This window comes from Giraffa tippelskirchi, chromosome 8 (genome assembly GCF_054371585.1).
Source record: "Giraffa tippelskirchi isolate mGirTip1 chromosome 8, T2T-mGirTip1v1.2.pri, whole genome shotgun sequence".
NCBI lineage: Eukaryota > Metazoa > Chordata > Mammalia > Artiodactyla > Giraffidae > Giraffa > Giraffa tippelskirchi.
This window is the reverse complement of record NC_137282.1, coordinates 83,534,869-83,553,470: the sequence shown is the minus strand read 5'-3', so window position 1 is coordinate 83,553,470 and position 18,602 is coordinate 83,534,869. Positions and strand designations below refer to the sequence as shown.

Here is an 18,602-nt window from a genome sequence, read left to right as displayed (position 1 = left end):
TTCCAGGCAAGAGTACTGGAGTGCGGTGCCATTGCCTTCTCCTACTTAATAAACTACACTCTCGGTTTCCCAGGGCATGGACGGTCCAAGACCTTTAATAACCCTTGCTTCCCTTCCTTCTTTGCATTCCTTTCTCAACATTTCCAATTCTAGGCTTGCAAACTGCTTCAAGTTCATGATTTGATAAAGACCTTCATAGGGAGGGGAGTGTAAATACTTTACAATGTTTTTGCAGATGTCTTTATTTCCATTCTTGCTTCTACTGAAACGAAAAACAACAAAAAAATGGACAGGTGGCTGCTGCATCCAAAACGTCATTAGTCACACACATACACAACACACTCTCCCCGTGCTTCTAAGTAGGAGAAAGACAAGGGGCAGGCAGAGCAAGGCTGGGGGTGACGGGGGGCGCAACAGGAAACTGAACAAGGGGGAGATCCTTATCTCCATGTCTGGCCACTGCTGGAAGTAATCTCTCAGTGCTCCCAGGCTTTCTGACACACAGTGACACAGAGAGCATCATTCTTCAGTAGTTACTACAGATGAACTACTACTGCTAAGTCGCTTCAGTCGTGTCCGACTCTGCGTGACCCCATAGACGGCAACCCAACAGGCTCCCCCATCCCTGGGATTCTCCAGGCAAGAACACTGGAGTGGGTTGCCATTTCCTTCTCCAATGCATGAAAGTGAAAAGTGAACGTGAAGTCGCTCAGTCGTCTCCGACTCCTAGCGACCCCATGGACTGCAGCCTACCAGGCTCCTCCATCCATGGGATTTTGCAAAAGCAAAGAGTTTACTAGTCAAATTGGTTTAAAGAGTGGAATGTCGGAAAAAATGCCTCCAAGATTAAAATATTAATGAAGGTCAATGTCACTACATTTGCAACAATGTCTTATGTTTGAAAACTGAAAAGTCAGGCCAGGAAGGTAAATGATAATGGCCTTAATATGTATAGTAAGGCATTAGGAAAAAATTGATACCTTTTTTTTCTCTTCTTAGTCATTAAATTATAACATTCAAACAAAGAGACTCCTAGAGAAGATGAATAAGTATAAAAAAGGCAGGAAGAAAGGTTGAAATATTACAGGGGTGAAGCATGGAATAGCTTCATATAATAATAATGAAAGAATAATTATAACATGGACTTCCCAAGTGGTTCAGGGGTTAAGAATCTGCCTGCTGATACAGGGGGGAGGCAGGTTCGATCCCTGGTCTGGTAAGACTCCACATGTCATGGGGCAACTAAGCCTATGTGAGCCGCCACTACTGAGCATGTGACCTGCAGCCAGTGTTCCGCACCAAGAGAAGCCACCAAAATGAGAAGCTCTCCAACCACGACTGGAGAAGAGACTTCCGCTTGCTGCAACTACAGAAAACCAAGGGGAAGCAAAGAAGACCCAGCACAGCCAAAAGTAAATAAAGAAATGCTTTTAATAAAAAACATTATCACAGACACTTTCTGAGCCCTATGTGTCACATAAGATCTGAATGATTTAACTCACTAAGTTATTATGTTGTCGTTGTTTAGATGCTCAGTTGTGTCTTTTTGCAAACCCATGGACTGCAGCACGCCAGGCCTCCCTGCCCTTCACCATCTCCCAGAGCCTGCTCAAATTCAAGTTAATATGTATAATTAATTTAATCCTCAAAATAATTCCACATTGTTGGTGCTATTATCACTCCCATTTCACAAGTAAAGAAACTAGTACAGTTATACAGCTAGTAAGGGACAGCAGGATTTAGACTCGATTGTCTGACCCCAGAGCCCAAAGCTCTTACCAACTTTGCTAATCTAAAGAACACAACCTCAGAGCAAATCAGTGACTTACAAGGGCAGAAGGAAAGATGAGACTGTTTGGGGATTTTTGAGAACTAAGAGCTGGAAAAGCATAGCGGTGAAAGGTCAGTCAAATCTGTTGACGCACTTTAAAAGGTAAGAATCAATTTCTGTTCCAGAGGTGAAATACCATCTAATGTCCATGCTTTGTGCGTACCTCGAGCAACTGGCAACCCTTAAGGATCAGAACTGTATGAGTGACTTGGAATTCCCCATCATGATTTATTTGAGCCTCTCTCTGTCACAGTCTATGCCGGGAGCTATGGTGGTGGTGTCTGGTGTCATTGTATGGTGCTGGGTTATCATTTTCATTATGGTGATGAGCAATATGCAGGCTGGACCTTACCTGCCCCCAAAGAATTGAATTTACTGTCCTGAAGCGGACTGTCTGTCGCCTTCCCAAGTTTTTCATTTGTTTGTTTTATATGGTTTTTTGCTTGGTTGTTTTTTTTTTTTTTTTTTTTTTTTGCTGTGCTGGGTCTTTTTTGGCTGGCTGGTTGCTGCACAGGGGTTTTTTCCAGTTACAGTGATCAGAAGATGGCACAACATACCCTGCTTTGCACTCCTCAGTAGTTCCTTCCTTCCTTCCTTCCTTTCTCTTCCTTCCTTCCGCTTCCTTCTTTCTTTCACTAGTGTTAGTGATTGGCCTCATATAATTAACACACTGTGAGTTCCAGAAGAATGAACTGCTTTTGTTCCTATTTCTTCTCTCAGCCTTGTCTACACTCAGTGGCATGTTGGTAAAGGTTTTTAAATGCCCTCATTTGTAGCCCTTGCCAATTTCTATGGTGTAAATACACTGTGGCCAGTTCTAAGTCACCTGTGAAATATTACTGAACACAGAGTTGGAAAGAGATGTCCCTTTAGCACATAATTATGCGATATTTCCACAGTGCAAGTCCTAGATGTAAATAATCTCAAGAACGTTGATAACAGAAAATGCAGTAAAATAATCAGAAAAGTGGTCAGTTTTGAGGATTTGATTGTAGGCTCATATCATTTAAATTGTAAAATAGCTGTGTTTAACAGCTGGCAAAATTCCTAAAAATTGAACAACTGGCTCTTGTGAGCTGATGAGAGCTGGTCCCAGCACACCATTGTGACTAATTCCACCCAGCTGCCACCATGGAATTTGGATCCCTAGGTGGTCACCAGTATTCTGGCCTGGGAAATCCCATGGGCAGAGGAGCCAGGTGGGCTACAGTCCCTGGGGTCACAAACAGTTGGACACGAATGAGCAACTAAACAACAAAGAGGTGGTCACCATGTACTGCTGTACAGTAGGCAACGCAGCGCCCAACCTGCTTAGTGCAAAACACAGACCTGGAGGTGATACGCAGACCAGAACAAATCCTGGTTCTCCCCACCAGATTCTTTCTCCTCCCCTATTCCTCTTCAATCTGTCGAGCTTGGTAAGGTAGCCCTGATAGAAAGAAGCAGTAAAGAATTCTCTGGCCCTTCTTTCTTTCTCTAAAGCCTATCACCATCATCATCTTCATTCACTGCTACTTTTTTTTGACCATCCACTCTATGGTTTAGGTTCTTAATACAATTTACTTTTAAACCTCAGAGAAACTCTATAAAGTAAGCATTAAATATGATAGTTTGGGGATAAGGAAACTCCGGAGAGTATAAGCAACTTGCTTAAGGTCACACAACTAGAGAAATGCCAGAGCTGGCATCCTGATCCAGATCTATCTTGTTCAGAATTTGGTGCTCTTTTCCATGCACCTATCTCCTGGTTGCCAAGCTTCCTATCTCTTGGTACAACCTAGCTCTCACCACATGTAGGGCTCATGAGCAGAAGACACCAGTCAAAGTTTGACCAAGAGAAGAGAGTGAGTTGTGAGAGTGCTGAGAGGGGTCCCGTTGGTCAGCAGGACCTCCCATCCCTGAGAAGGATGGACTAAAAGGGGCAGGAATGGGACCAGCTGACTTTCAAACATTAAAAGAACATTTTGGCCATGTCACTTTTATATGATAAAGGCTAGCTTTTTCTCCTTTATAGTGATTGTTAGAGGGGAGAGGTTTTTAAAAAGACTACTTGAAAAGAACATGGCTGAGTAATATTCCCTATATGCGAGACAGAAAAAGAGACACAGATGCATAGAACAGTCTTTTGGACTTTGTGGGAGAAGGTGAGGGTGGGATGATCTGAGAGAATAGCATTGAAACATGCATATTATCATATGTGAAACAGAACACCAGTCCAGGTTCCATGCATGAGACAAGTGCTCAGGGCTGGTGCAATGGGATGACCCAGAGGGATGGGACGGGGAGCACATGTAAACCCATGGCTGACTCATGTCAATGTATGGCAAAAACCACTACAATATTGTAAAGTAATTAGCCTCCAGCTAAAATAAACAAATAAATTAAAAAAAAAAAAAAAGAACAGGGAAGAAGAAGTCTGTTTATTCCTAAGGGGACATCTCTCTAACATCTTTTTCTGGGAAAGTATTCTTTCCCACACAAAACTAAGGGGATGGAATCAGTAGGCCTTCCCCAGAAGCTGAAAGCAAATTGAGAACCAAGAGTACAAGCAGATCAGAGAAATAGCAAGAGAGCAGTGAAGGTCACGAGAAGCCACATCCAGCCCACAGGCCAGACTCAGCTACAAGGCCAAGGGCAGTGTAACTCTGCTGGTCCAAAATACTAGAAAATTCTGACTATTGAGTTCATAGACTCTTCGGCGTATGTTCTCTTGAATGTCTAAGCAGTTTGAAATATTTCCTTAATTGGACAACTACCCAAAGAGACAGATCTATGCCAAGAGAATTATATGCAAAGATCAGCAGTAATTTTTTCACAGCTGCCTAAGAAAATGGAGCCTAACACAGATCCATGAACCAGGTGCCAAGTACAACACGCAAACAAAAATAGTAGTATAACTATCTGTTACTTAATAACAACCACCAACCTTAATGGCTCAAAATAACCTCGTTAGTTATTTATTCATGATCCTTCAATCTGGACTGGGCTTTGTGAAAACAGCTGTCTCTTGTTTCACACAGTGTCAGCTAGGCTGGCCTCCCAGCTGGAGGCTGGAGGGTTCAATTTCAAGATGGTGGACCATCACTCACATGGTGGCTTGCTGGTTCTGCTATTGGCTGGGAGCCTAGCTGGGGTTGTCAACCAAGATCTTGGTTCTTGCTGTTAGCTGGCTTTACTGATTCTCCTACATGCGGCCCCTTCATGTGGTATTTATATTGGGCTTTCCCATTATGTGGTGCTTTCAGGGCAGTTAGACTTCCATGTGTAGCTGGCTTTTGCCAAAGTGCAAAAAACAGAAGCTTTCAGGACTTCTAAAGACTTAGGCATGACATTGACTCAGCATCACTTTGGCATCATCTTCCAGGAGAGGCTGTAGAAGTGCATAAATACCCATTGGGAGTCATGGTTCATCAGGGACTGTCAATGTAACAGACAATTTCTCACTAGTCTGAGAAATGTCATATACTCAGCAGCATAACTTCAGTGCATATATAAATAATGAATAAAACAAAAGCCACATGAAAGTAAAAATAATATAAATTATAGAACAACAACAATGGCAGCAACTGTATTTCGGTGAAGTGGCCCTGAACATTAGATATTAAACTTTAATAGTCAACATTGTAGAAGGGTTGTAGCTTCTCTGTGAGCCTAGAGAGTAAGTCACAAACAACCAAAACATCAACCTAAACCAAGAAGCCACTGAACCTAAAATATATGCTCTGCTGATTCCCTTTGTCTTAGAATAGATATTACCAAGTAACTAAATATTGAATTTATATTTGTGAATTGACTAATAATTTGGTGCTCCTTCAAAGGAATAGTGTCTTGTAAAAAACAAAACTGTGGTGATTCAAATTAGATTTCTGTTCACAAGGCCTAGACTCTTACAAATCAAGTAACAATATAATAGGCTCCCACCTATTGCCATGATAACTAGCCAACATCAAAGATCTCAGTAAGTCAGAAGACTATCCTGACTACTACTCAGCTTGCTGTCAATTATGATGACCATGCCCACCAAATCTCTGATCATTAAATGTTGCTTCTTGGTCCATGTAACCCTGAAATTCCTGCATTCCCACTGAATTCAGGGACCTCAGTTTGATGGCAGCAGTTCCCATCGTCATTTCTGGCCTATACAGCAGAGCTCTTCAAGGATGCCAAGGCTCACCTAACGAATGATTTCCTCATGCTTTGGTGAAAGAAGTGTCCTCTGAACCTTTCTGGAATCACAGTGTGCAGGCCTTACATAATAAATCCATCCTAGTATTCTAATATGCCTAATTTGTGTCCCCTGGAGTAATACACAATTTTTACTGTTAGTAGTTTGTTTTTGTATTTAATTCACAAATCTCTTTTCAAGACATTAAGACATGTCAGATATTTTATCAATTTCATTTTGCTGAAGATATACCATCCAGAGCCTGTTGACTTCTTTCAGTTTGGACTGGTTGCCCTCCTTATCTAAAGTATTTATCATCCTAGCATTTCCTCTCCACCATTGTTCTGGGATTCCTTGTATCCCTCTCCTGGGCTGGATTTCCTGTTCCCTGTGTCCTGTGTCCTGCCTCTTGCCTCTTCTAAGTTACCTGTCTTGTTTTGGTGGAGTCACCCTCCAGTAGCTTCCTCAGGAAGGGCATGAGAGAGGTAAATGTATCAAGAGTCTTACATCCTCACTCTTGATGGCTAGTTCAGCTGGATATGGAATTTTGAGGTAGAAATCATTTTCCTTCAGAAGTTTGAAGTAATTGCTTCACAGTCTTTTTGTTGTCAGTATTGTTGAAGTCCAAAGCCACCTCTTGACTTTTTCTATGTTTTTGTTTTTACATTCTAGAATTTTGTAGCATTTTGTCTTCACCCTCTGGTTTGGATCTGTTTTCATGTGTGGACCTTTTTGAGCTATAAATTCATGCCCTTCAGTTCTAGAAAATATCTCAAAACTATTTCATTGGTGACATCTCCTGTGTTTTTTTTCCCTGTTCTTCCTTGGAAAAATACTTTTTATTTGTATATTTGATATCCCAGATGGGGCACTAATTCTCTTTCCTTCCTTTTGCCATTTCTTTACCACTTCCAAAGTGAAAGTAAAAGTAGCTCAGTCGTGTCTGACTCTTTGCGACCCCATGGACTATATAGTCCATGGAATTCTGCAGGCCAGTATACTGGAGTGGGTAGCTGTTCCCTTTTCCAGGGGATCTTCTGAACCCAGGGATAAAACCCAGGTCTCCCACATTGCAGGTGGATTCCTGCATTGCAGCTGAGCCACCAGGGAAGCCCTTAAAGATTTCTCTTTTTAATACTTACAGTGAGTTTTGATTTCTATATCATATTATTAAAATCCCAGAGTTCTTTTTGCCCTCTGGTTATTATTTCCTTTTATATAATATCCTGCTCATGTTCTATGGTTGCAGTATCTGATCTTCCTAGGGATCTAAGTGAACCATTTTTTTCTTTCTTTTCTATTTTCTTTTCTTCACATAGTCTATTCCTTTCAAGTTGCTTATTTCTTTTTTATAATTTTTGTTTCTATTTTTCATTTTAGAGGCATTTTTTAGATGCCTAGGAAGCCTTGATTATCTGCTCACAATTTAATGTTCAGGGATCAAAAGCTCATTGTAAACTTTGTGTGTTAGTGGACTTTTGACTGTGAACATTACTGTGGCTGTTTCAAGAGTTTTCAAAATCAACATCAAGTCTTTCCTCTTAAGCTAGTCAAATCGCAAAGAAGGATTCTCCTATATCCTACCCAAAGGGGAAAGTCTGTCTGCCAAAAATATGGGAGCTGAGTAAAGAAGACTATGAAGTCTCAGCATCCTATGTACATATACTTTTCAATATGGTACCCATCTTAACTGTGATGAGTGCCACAGAACTTTTGCTTTACTAATCTTCTGGGAAAGGAATGGGGAGGAACTGCCCAGCTATGTAGGTGTTAAAAAGATACCTGGGACTCTGACTACTTCTTAATCATGCTTTCTTCTCTTCTTTTTATCTTAGCTTCCCATTCACCTCCTACTTCCAGAAGAATCTAGTGCTTCCAATCTCTGGCAACTTAAGAGATTTCAAGATATAAATCTGATAGGCATTTAGCTTTCCTTACTGCCAGCTTAGGATTGTAGTTTGTTAAGTCTATTAAGTCATTTATTACTCTTACTTATACCTTTCAGCTTCAAGAATTCAGTGGGATGTTTCCCTACTCCAATTCTGTTGATCGTTTTGTTTAAAAAAATAAATAAATAAATAAATACTTTGAGGACTTTCTTGGTGGTGCAGTGGATAAGAATCTGCCTGCCAATTCAGAAGACATGGGGCTGATCCCTGTCCAGGAAGATTCCACGTGCCACGGAGCAATTAAGCCCACGTACCACAACTGATGAAGCTCATGTGCCCTAGAGCTTGTGCTCTGGAACAAGAGAAGCCACTGCAACGAGAAGCCCACACACTGCAATAAAGAGTAGCCCCTGATCACCACAACTTGAGAAAGCCCCCACGCAGCAACAAAGACCCAGTGTAAACAAAATAAAACTAACTATTTTTTAAAAAACACAAACATATACTTAAAAAAATATTTTGAAATCATTTTAGTGGGGCTTTGAGTAGAAGTAAAAGTACCTGTGTGTTTAACCTCTACCCATTGTCCCAAACATTTCAGCAGAAACTCAAATCAATATTCTTCATATATATGATCAATACTTATTTAAGACAAGCTGCTCACTGCCTAGGGGATTGTGAAGAACGGCCAGTGAGTCACAGGCTTAGCTTTAGTTGTTTTGCCCAGCAATTCAACTCCGGCCCTAAACTTGCATAGCTCACTCAGCAAAACTTAGAATCCCAACCCCCACCAAAAAAAACCTAAGAAGCCCTATGGGTCAATAGACTCATCTGCTTACAGGGCATTTCAGGAATTCTTTTGTTAACAAGAATTCCACTTGAGGATTTGGTACTTTCTATGAGAGAAGTTCTTCAGAAGAACCATACAAAAAAGATCTTCATGACCCAGATAACCACAATGGTGTGATCACTCACCTAGAGCCAGATATCCTGGAATGTGAAGTCAAGTGGGCCTTAGGAAGCATCACTACAAACAAAGCTAGTGGATAGGATGGAATTCAAGTTGAGCTATTTCAAATCCTGAAAGATGATGCTGTGAAAGTGCTGCACTCGATATGCCAGCAAATTTGGAAAACTCAGCAATGGCCACAGGGCTGGAAAAGGTCAGTTTTCATTCCAACCCCAAAGAAAGGCAATGCCAAAGAATGCTCAAACTACTGCACAGCTGCACTCATCTCACCACTATCAAAGTAATGCTCAAAATTCTCCAACCCAGGCTTCAACACTAACATGAACCATGAACTTCCAGATGTTTAAGCTGGATTTAGAAAAGGCAGAGGAACCAAAGATCAAATTGCCAACATCCATGGGATCATAAAAAAAGCAAGAGAATTCCAGAAAAACATTTACTTTTACTTTATTGACTATGGCAAAGTCTTTGACTGTGTGGATCACAATAAACTGTGGAAAATTCTTCAAGAAATGGAAATACCATACCACCTGACTTGCCTCCTGAGAAATCTATATGCAGGTCAAGAAGCAACAGTTAGAACTGGACTTGGAACAATGGACTGGTTCCAAATTGGGAAAGGAGTACGTCACGGCTGTATATTGTCACCCTGCTTATTTAACTTATATGCAGAGTACATCATGAGAAACGCTGGACTGGATGAAGTACAAGCTGAAATCAAGATTGCCAGGACAAATATCAATAACCTCATATATACAGAAGACACCACCACCCTTATGACAGAAAGCAAAGAAGAACTAAAGAGCCTCTTGATGAAAGTGAAAGAGGAGAGTGAAACAGTTGGCTTAAAGCTCAACATTCAGAAAACTAAGATCATGGTATCTGATCCCATCACTTCATGGCAAATAGATGGGGAAACAATGGAAACAGTGAGAGTCTTTATTTTTTCGGCTCCAAAATCACTGCAGATAGTAACTGCAGCCATGAAATTAAAAGATGCTTGCTCCTTGGAAGAAAAGTTATGACCAACCTAGACAGCATATTCAAAAGCAGAGACATTACTTTGCCAACAAAGGTGTGTCTAGTCAAAGCTACGGTTTTTCCAGTAGTTATGTATTAATGTGAGAGTTGGACTATAGAGAAAGCTGCTGCTGCTGCTGCTGCTAAGTCACTTCTGTCATGTCCGACCCTGTGCGACCCCATAGACGGTAGCCCACCAAGACGGTAGCCCACCAGGCTCCCCCATCCCTGGGATTCTCCAGGCAAGAACACTGGAGTGGGTTGCCATTTCCTTCTCCAACGCGTGAAAGTGAAGTCGCTCAGTTGTGTCTGACCCTTAGCGACCCCATGGACTGCAGCCTACCAGGCTCCTCCATCCATGGGATTTTCCAGGCAAGAGTGCTGGAGTGGGTTGCCATTTCCTTCTCCGTAAAGAAAGCTGAGTGCCAAAGAATTATGCTTTTGAACTGTGGTGTTGGAGACTCTTGAGGGTCCCTTGGACAGCAAGGAGATCCAACCAGTCCATCCTAAAAGAAATCAGTCCTGAATATTCATTGGAAGGACTGATGCTGAAGCTGAAACTCCAATACTTTGGCTACCTGATGTGAAGAACTGACTCATTGGAAAAGACTCTCATGCTGGGAAAGATTAAAGGCGGGAGGAGACGGGGACGACAGAGGATGAGACGGTTGGATGGCATCACCAACTCAATGGACATGAGTTTGAGTAAGCTCCAGGAGTTAATGATGGACAGGGAAGCCTGGCGTGCTGCAGTCCATGAGGTCGCAAAGAGTTGAACGTGACTGAGCGATTGAACTGAACTGAACTGATGAGAGAAGTTCTGGTAACTACAATTGTCTTCATCTTATATTTCCAGTGAAATTTTGACATCCTTGTGATAGTTTAAAACTCCTTAGGCAATAGCTCAGCTGCCTCCCTCCTTAAATCCTCACTGTTTGAGGAATAATGAGAAAACTACAGTAGACTGATAAGAGGAGTTAGACTTGGGAAATGTTTTTCTCTTTAAGAAGTCCTTTAAAGATACCCCCAGAAGTCTTCTGGGTAAATCTCAGGGACAATGGGTATACTTTACACAATTTCACAGCTTGCTAGTGTTTTCTTACTTCCTCTGTGAAATGGGAATGAAGACCCTCCTGTACTCTTTTCTCATGAGCAGCTATGCATTATGAGTTAGATGATAGCTGCTAAGCCCTGGGATTCTAAGAGTCCAGAATGAGCTCGGTGTTGAATCTGGGCTATCAGGGCATAAAGACTGTTAGGGAGTAGCAACGGTAGATAGAGACTACTCATGAAATCTTCACTTCAGGTACATACAGCCTGTTCAGAAAATTACCCTGGAGCTGAAATAACTGAAATAAGGCTTTGCCTCTTACCAGGTATGAGGGAAGCTTTTGAAAAATCTATATTGTCTATTTTACAGTTATTTGAACACAGGAAGAAAGGCTTTTTATAAGGTGCTCTTTTTTTTATTTTCGGACAGCTCAAAAACAAATCTCTTAAAGAAATAGTCTGAAGTTTCAAGAGTCTGAGTGAAGAAGTGCCTCTGAATTGTTGGGAAGAGATGACCCCAAAGAATAGAAATATAATTAAGCTATATTTTAGAAGGAAGCAGGAAATTAATTTATTGGTTCTTTTGTGTGACAACATTTATGGTGTATTTATTCTTTCATTATTTTTGTACAACCTTATAAAGTGAACATCTCTCAGTCATGTCTGACTCTTTGCGACCCCATAGATATACAGTCCATGGAATTCTCCAGGCCAGAATACTGGAATGGGTAGCCGTTCCTTTCTCCAGGGGATCTTCCCAACCCAGGAATCAAACCCAAGTCTCCCACATTGCAGGTGTATTCTTTACCAGTTGAGCTACAAGGGAAGCCGTACAACCTTATAAGGTACTCATTATTATCCTTCCCTTCATGAAGATAAGAAAATGAAAGCTGAAGATTTGATTGGCCACAGCAGGAGGGTGGCCATGCTAAGATCTTGAATGTCAACTTGCCTGACTCCCAAGTCTATGCCAGGTCCATCACTATTACCTCAGAGGAATCTCAGACCTGGATCTCAGGTTTCTATTATGAGATCTATGCGTCTAGTTGAGTGATCTATCACAGGATTAAGCTGGATTTGGGGGACTATCAGGATGGGGGAGATTGATGCCAACTGCATACAGGCACTGGATAAGTTGCCTGGCACAACACAGTGAGTTGATCTAGCCATTGCTGATAACCAGTTCCCCCAAAACTCACAGAATTTAACAGGTATCAATCCTCAGGCCCCTCTCTTTTCCTTCCCATATCATTTTTACCTTCCTCCACCCTCCCTACTTTCAGTTCTCACATGACACCAGCAGTAGTATTTTAGCAGATTTTCTCTATGAATTCTAGATGTCATAATGCTATTTAAAGAACCTGAGCTATAAGCCAATTAAACCTACTGTTACTTCTCTCATCTTAGAAAAACTTCTCCTGACTCAACTGTTTTCTGGTAACTATCACCATTTTTCTTCCCCTTGGCAGCAACACTCCCCAGAAAGAGCTGTCTGTAGTCACTGTCTTCCCTCCTCTCATTTTCCCTTAAATCTACCTTGGTCAGAATTCTTCAAAGTCACCAATGTCCTCTATCTGTGCTAAGTCCAACGGCCAGTTCTGCATCCCCACCTCACCTGACTTATTAACTGTGTTTGCCAATCGATCAGTTGTCCTCCTGACATATTTCCTTCTCTTGGCCTCTAGGACACCATCCTTTCCTGGCTTCCTCCTGGTTTCATCTCACTCCCTTTCAGCATCTTCTGTTGGGTCCTCCTTATCTCTGATTTAATGTTTTAGTATCTACACTCCCTTTCTTGATGAGCTCTTCCATGTGTGTGAATGCTCAGTTGCTAAATCGTGTCTGACTCTTTGAGACCCCATACACTGTAGCCCACCAGGCTCCTCTGTCCCTGGAATTTTCTAGGCAAGAATACTGGAGTTAATTGCCATTTCCCCCTCCAGGCAATCTTCCTGACCCAGGGATTGAACTCACATCTCCTGCATCTCCTGTATTGGCAGGCAGATTCTTTACCACTGAGCCACCTGGGAAGCCTGATCTCTTCTACACTTGGCTTTAAATACCGTTGTTTGGGCTTTGACCTCTCCTCTGAACTCCAGACTCATGCATTCAACTGCTTTCCTGACATGTGGATGTATAACAACCATCTCAGATGGTACACACCCAAAACAGAACTCCTGACGCCAACCACCACCCAAACCCACTTCACCTATAGTCTCCTTCATCCAAATTGACATAGTCCTTCTTCTAGCTGCTTGGGCTAAAAATCTCGGCGTCATTCTTGCCTCCTCTCTTTTACTCACACCCGCATGCAACGCATCAGAAAATCCTCCTGGCTTTATCTTCAAATTTCAGCCACAACTCAAGCACTCCTCGCCACCTCTGCTGATGCATCCCAGATTGAGTCACCATCTTCTCTCCAGCTACTGCTTCCTAACAGGTTTCCCTGTTTCTATGTTTAACCCCCTCACATCTAGTTTCCATACAGCAGCCAGAGTGTCATTTTAAAAAGAGAATCCAACCAGGTGATTCTTCTGTTCAAAACCCTGCAGTGGCTCCTCGCTTATTCAGCATGAATGTGACTCTCGAGCTCTTACCCCATCTGATCCCCGATTGATTGCAACTCTGTTCTCTCACTCCCACCACTCAGCTCCAGATGCTCTGGCCTTTCAATGCTCCTGGAACCTGTCAGGCACACTCCCACCTTAGGATGTTTTTACTGGCGGTTCTTTATATTGCTAACTCACTCACCTCTCCGGAGTCTTTTGATCTTCTCCATGAGACTGACCTGACCATCCTACTGGAAACGGCAGCCTCATATCCGTCCCTGCCTAGCTCTTCTTATTCCTCACTCAGCAGTATTTCTAGTTCTTCTATGGCACTACTAGTATCTATTTATGTATTTATTTGCAGGTTATTGTTTATTGTCTCTCTCTTCCCTCAAGAATAGAAGCTTTATGATAGCAAAGATCTGTGTCTGTGTTTGCTCATTAAGGCATCTCCTGTATCTTGAACAGTGCCCAGCACATAACAGATGCTCAATAAATAGTTGTCAGGTGACTCCTGTCTGCCACCTGGCTAGGAGACTGGCCATAGACAAGCCACACTTATGTGTTTGCCAGGATGTCGTGAATTCTATTCCAACTCACTGGAGTTTACATTAACTTCTTTATGTAAGCTACATAATACGTGGATGCTTTATAGGCAAAGAATAACAAGTGGACAAGGGAACACTATAGAAATAGAAATTTTATTTTTTCACAGTAATGGACATCTGAGGAAGCACAGTCTGGCCTACACTCATCTTTTCTTTCATGTTGCAAACTACAAGCCAAAGCCCAGGGCTGTAGTGACCCAGAGCACAGTCCCTGGGCAATATTGTCTCCATTCACAACCTGTCCCTATCACCTGTAATTACTCAGCTGTAATTACTAAGGGGACTTCCTTAGCTTTTCTGTGCCTCAGTTTTTCCAACTATCAAATGCCAATAATAGTTGTACTTGTATCCCAATCTTGTATAAGGATTAAATTAGTGCAAGGTACTCAAAACAGTGCTTAATCTATAATAAACATTCAATGATTTTGGCTAATGTTTGATAAATGTATAGAGATTTTATATTTACATGTATAAGTCTCCAACCTCCTGGATCAAATGCCTAATGATCTGAGGTGGAACTGATGCAAAATATAATAGAATAAAATAAAAATAATAGAAATAAAGTTCCAAATAAATGCAATGCCCTTGAATCATCCCAAAACCATCCCCCACCTCCAGTCCATGGAAAAATTGTCTTCCACGAAACTGGTTCCTGGTGCCAAAAAGGTTGGGGACCACTGTTTATATGTATTTGCATAACTTAATGGAAGTAAACTTTCATATTCATAGGCATTCAAATAGTTATCTAATAGAGTACTTAATGCCTTAAATTTACTTAAAGCTCCAACTTACCAACTTCCATTAAGTGTTTTACAGCCCTCGAGATGGTCCAAAGACAGAGGCTTGGGAAAGGGTGGGCTCACTAGGACTGAGCAAGGGAGCTGTCTGTAGGCTCCCATGTTGCAAGGGAGCAACAGAGAAGAACAAGGAGTTGAGATGCCTTTTGTCTTTCCAATCAGATAGCCGTGCAAAAGAGTAGCTAGGAAATCATCTCCGAAGATAACTCAGACATTGTTCACAAACAGTTGGAGCCACAGTCAAAACCGAAGCCTCTGAATAATGCTGACTGTGGTACAGAAAGAGAAGAAGGAAACATCAGGGACGCATCACCAGTAAAGGTCCTTAGGTCGAGCATGTTACCAAATCATCTGTCCTCTCCTCTCAGCCACAGCTCCTCTCATACCCAACTTATCGAGCTTGGAGATGTTTTCCACTCAAAGCTTCATAAACCCTTGAAGACACCAGCTTTCTAGAAACCATTCTCCTGGTCTTCGCACACTGTGGCTTTGGACTGAACGGCACTGGAGCCTGACTGAAATCACTGGACAAATCTTGTCTTTGGTCACTCACGGAGTATGCACCCCACTGCAGGCGGTCTCTTCCTTGGCTGCTTCTCCCTACCTGACACCAGGGGCAGGGAATGGGGCAGTTGCCCAGATATAGCTCTGATGGTTTGAGGCTTTCAGCACGCAGAAGTTATTGGAACACCTCCCAGTGCTGGTATTTGGAAAGTGAACCCAGGAACAATACGTGCAGCCCTTCAGGACTAATCGCACTTACTAATGAATGGCTCTCGCTTTGTTTTTTTTTTTCCACCTGAGAAGCTAGATTTTAAACATCAGGTAATTCCCAAAGAGTCAGGACAGACTCAGAGAGTCAAGCAAATTTGGGTTAGAACAGAAATCTTTCTTAAAAGGTTTCCTCCTATTTCTGATGTGATTTATGGTTCATAAATGCTAGTCTTGATAAAGAGTCCAAAATCCAGTGGGCAAAATCAAAAGGAATAAAATATCCAATGAATGCTTTAATGTCAAAACAAAATTGTGTAATCTGAAGTTCACTGCCAAGATATTTTTTAAATCCTTGAAATTTCTGTTTCTGAATAAGTAAATAATAATGATAAATGTCTTTATTGGGTAAAAGGATGACTCTTTAGTAATACAATAAGATCCCTCCCTCTTTCTCTTTAGTAGCTAAGTCGTGTCCGACTCTTGCAACCCTATGGACTATAGCCTGTCAGGTTCCTCTGTCCATGGGATTCTCCAGGCAAGAATACTAGAGTGGGTTGACACTTCCTCCTCCAGGAGATCTTCTCAACCCAGGAATCGAACCTGGGTCTCCTGCATTACAGGCAGATTCTTTACTAACTGAGCTAATTTAAGCTATAACGTTATCTTTTTATTTTTCTAAACTTTGCATTTATTTATTACATTTCAGACTTAGTAGAAAATTTGCAAAAATAGTACAGAGAGTTCCTATATGCTCTTCACCAAGCTTCCCCTAATGTCAACATCTTACATAACCTTAGCACAATGATAACATCCAGGAAATTAGTTGGTTTCAACATTTATAACTAGAGTCCTTATTCAAATTTTGGCCATATTTCCACTGATGCCACTTTTTAGTTTTAGAATCCAGTCTAGGATCCTATCTTGCATTAAATTGTCATGTCTCCTTAAACTCCTACAATCTGTAATAATTTCTAAATCCTTCCTTGTCTTTCATGACTCTGATACATTTCAAGAGTACTGGTCAGTTATTTTGTAGAATATCCCTCAATTCAGTTTTGTGAAATTTCTTTGTGATTCAATTGAGGTCATATATTTTGGGCAAGAACCATACAAAAGTGACATCCTTCTTAATTCATCATATCAAGGGTTACAGAATGTCAATATGTCTTATTACTGGTGATGTTAACCTGGGTCATTTGGATACAGTGCTGTCTGCCAAGTTTTTCCATTGTAAAGTTACTATTTTTTCCCTTTGGAATTAATAAGTGTCTTTGGGTGGGGAGATATTTTTATTCCACTTCTCTTCAAACTTTGGGAATGTTTATTAATGGATCCTGCCTGCATTCATTATTATTGAAGCATTTGACTAACAGTGATTTTCTATTTCTCTCATTCCTTTGACATTTATTACTTGGAATTCTTTTGTAAAGAAGGTGCCACTCTCTTTAAATAAGAGGCAGCTGAGTATATTGTGAGGCCACTAAATCTAGCGGAAATGAACTTCAGAGTTAAACTGACCTCTGTTGGAATTCAAATGATTCAATTTACTAGAGTACATATCTGTAAGTTGATTCTATGATCATCATCATCAAAAATTAATAATTGCTTCCTGTAGAACAATTCTTTAGCTTCACTTATAATAGTCAAAGCAGTAAGAGTCGAGAGATTTTCTATCTTTCTGTTTGGGTTTCTCCTATAAAGGGACTGGGTGGAAACCACGCTTTTTTTCTAACCTGATGCTATCAATACCCCACAGACATTCTTTTCTCACCCACACATCATTTCTAATGAATTTCCTGACCATGAGTGTTGGGTGTAACCAGATGTAGATGTGTGAACTTCCCAAAGTGTCTTAACAATGATTCTCAGGCTTGTTTCTGATTGTATATTGCAGTTTCAACAGCACAAACCCTAAATACATAACAAGTATTCCTCTACATTTCAGAGTTGCTACTTGTACGACCTATAATGTGATATTTGCCTTCACAAAGTAGGTAGCATAAAACTGTGGTCTTTCAGTCCACAGTCAATTGAGAAACAAGGTTAGTTTAGCAATGGAATACATTCTGCCTTACTTAAGCATTTTTCCTACTAGAAGTGTGGGAGGTAGTTTATACTAGTTGTTTGATGACCATCATCGTAATCTTATTTATCATTTGGGTGCATTCTGGGTATGTAAAAAGGTATACAATTATATCTGGAGACGGAAATGACAATCTACTCCAGTATTCTTCCTGGAAAATCCCATGGACAGAGGAGCCTGGCAGGTTAAGGTCCATGGGGTCGCAAGGAGTCAGACATGACTTAGCGACTGAACAGCAACAACAATACAGTTATAAATTTCAAGTCAGGATCCTCCTCTTGGTTTCAGCCTAATTTTTTTAAATACCAATTAAATTTTTATTTGCAGTTGATTCTTTTCTAACCTTTTCTGTGTGGTAAAATATTGGAACTCTCCTAACACACTCCTGGTCATCCTCATTAGACATTTTGTCCATCTATACCTTCATCAGTCAAATACATTTTTAAACTTTTGAAGTATATTATGTTAAAACACCCACTCATTCAAAGATCAAGCATGGTCCTTCTCTGTCTTGATTACTAGCACAAACATGCTTTCCTTTTCAAATCCAAACTCATAAAAAGTTCATCATAGAGCCCAGATCACTACAGCATTCCATGGATTTTGTTTTGTAATCAACTGTCCAGGCACTCTGGTTACTGGTTAGTGGAATCTACCTGTAGGTCTTAAGTCATGGCATGTTGCCATCAGTGTGAGCTTTATTACAAGCAATTCATGATTAATCATACCTACAGGACCAAAGTTTAAGAATGATTTGCTTTTTAAAAAATAAGTCAAGGTAGATACACTTTCTTGAAAGGGAGTGGAATAGAAGAATCATAGCTAGACCCAAGACAAACCTGTAAAACCTACAGCCTTTCTTATCTTTCTTAACAATGGAAATGGTTCTGTGTGGGAGAATCATCCTGTATGTGTCATTTCAGGAT

The 18,602-nt window shown here is 41.0% G+C and overlaps 1 protein-coding gene and 1 long non-coding RNA gene across 8 annotated transcripts in view; both read right to left on the bottom strand.

Annotated features, from left to right (window-relative positions):
• Nucleotides 1-18,602, bottom strand: part of EGFLAM (EGF like, fibronectin type III and laminin G domains) — a 194,809-nt gene that overhangs the window by 147,637 nt on the left and 28,570 nt on the right. The window lies entirely within an intron of this gene.
• Nucleotides 7,820-11,726, bottom strand: LOC145517021 (uncharacterized). Its single transcript, XR_014061934.1, has 2 exons — nt 10,677-11,726; nt 7,820-10,207 (listed from the first exon to the last, which is right to left on the bottom strand). It is a non-coding gene; the product is annotated as an uncharacterized LOC145517021 (long non-coding RNA).